This window comes from Carya illinoinensis, chromosome 1 (assembly GCF_018687715.1).
Source record: "Carya illinoinensis cultivar Pawnee chromosome 1, C.illinoinensisPawnee_v1, whole genome shotgun sequence".
In the NCBI taxonomy this organism is placed as follows: Eukaryota; Viridiplantae; Streptophyta; class Magnoliopsida; order Fagales; family Juglandaceae; genus Carya; species Carya illinoinensis.
Window position 1 is genome coordinate 25,603,662 of NC_056752.1, and position 1,339 is coordinate 25,605,000.

Sequence of the window (1,339 nt, forward strand, 5' to 3'; positions counted from 1 at the left end):
CAGGAGGAGCTACATAAGGATAGCTCTGAGGATTTTGATATGGCGGATATTGGTGCTGAGGAGCACCTTGATTAAATGGCTGCTGCTGAGGTGGTGGGGACCGACCAAGCTGATCATTTCTCCATGAAAAATTTGGGTGATTTCTCCCCCGGATTATATGTGTTGGAGAAAGGTTGATTCTGTGCTCGATTGACCCAGTTGGTTGATTGTATTGGCTCAGACCCACCTTCTTGAAATACTAGCATAATCGGGCAGTCTTGGGTCTTATGGTTTGAATCAACACATATAGAACATGCCTCTGCTACTTTCGCAGCCTTTACCTTTTCCATCTCCATGACCTCCATTCTTCTAGTCAATGCAGATATTCGGGCTTGAACATCCGTGTCTCCTTTGAGCTCATATCTGCCCCCTCCAGAAATAGCCCTCAGTGGCTATGCTGTTAATGGAACTCGATCAGTACGAGTATTCCATTGTTGTGCGCTCTCAGCAAGGTAGTCGAAAAATGATAATGCTTCATCAGGTTCTTTGCTGAAGAACTCCCCATTGCACATTGTTTGAACAAATTGCTTGCATTCCGGAGTGAGACCAGTGTAAAAGTAGCTCACCAGCCTCCAGGATTCAAAACCATGATGTGGACAAATGTTCACCAAATCCTTAAATTTCTCCCAACTGGTCTGAAAGGTCTCATCAGGTCTTTGATTGAACTGGCTGATCTGCTCCTGCAAAAATTGAGTTCTCTGAAAAGGAAAAAATTTCTGTAAGAATTCACGTTGCATGTCAGACCAACTAGAAATGGAATTAGGTCTCAAAGAGTTAAACCATATCTTCGCTTTATCCTTTAAAGAAAAAGGAAATAAACGAAGTCTAATGAATTCATCAGTAACAGCCCTAGTGATAAAAGTAGCACAAGCCAGCTCAAAATCCGTCAAGTGCTGGTAAGGACTCTCAGAATCCATCCCGTGGAACTGAGGTATCACCGACATCATGCCATGCTTGATAGAGAAATTAGGTGCATTTTCAGGTAAAATTATGCATGAAGGTGTAGTGGTACGAGTGGGTTGCAGATAGTCCTTAAGCGTGCGTGGTGCAGGAGCAGCCATGTTTTCTGATTCAATTTCAATTTCGTCACCTGGCTCACTCAAAGAAAAGACAGACGAGCTATCGATCTCCAAGCTGTGTATACTACTCTCAACACTCGATGTGACTCTAAGCAACCTATTTGAAGTGTCTCTTACCCATGACATGAAACATCAATCTAATATGGTAGAGATGAGTGGTTGATGCAAATGAGAAATATAGTATGTCCACCCGAATCAGCATATTTTTTTTGTTTTACGCC

The 1,339-nt window shown here is 42.6% G+C and overlaps 1 protein-coding gene across 1 annotated transcript in view; it reads left to right on the top strand.

Annotated features, from left to right (window-relative positions):
- The first annotated feature begins 1,297 nt into the window (after positions 1-1,297).
- Positions 1,298-1,339, top strand: part of LOC122277487 (putative protein TIC 214 N-terminal part) — a 2,258-nt gene continuing 2,216 nt past the window's right edge. Inside the window, exon 1 of the mRNA XM_043087514.1 lies at positions 1,298-1,339. This exon is cut by the window's right edge and continues 2,216 nt beyond it. The gene's annotated coding sequence lies outside the window, so the exon portion shown is untranslated.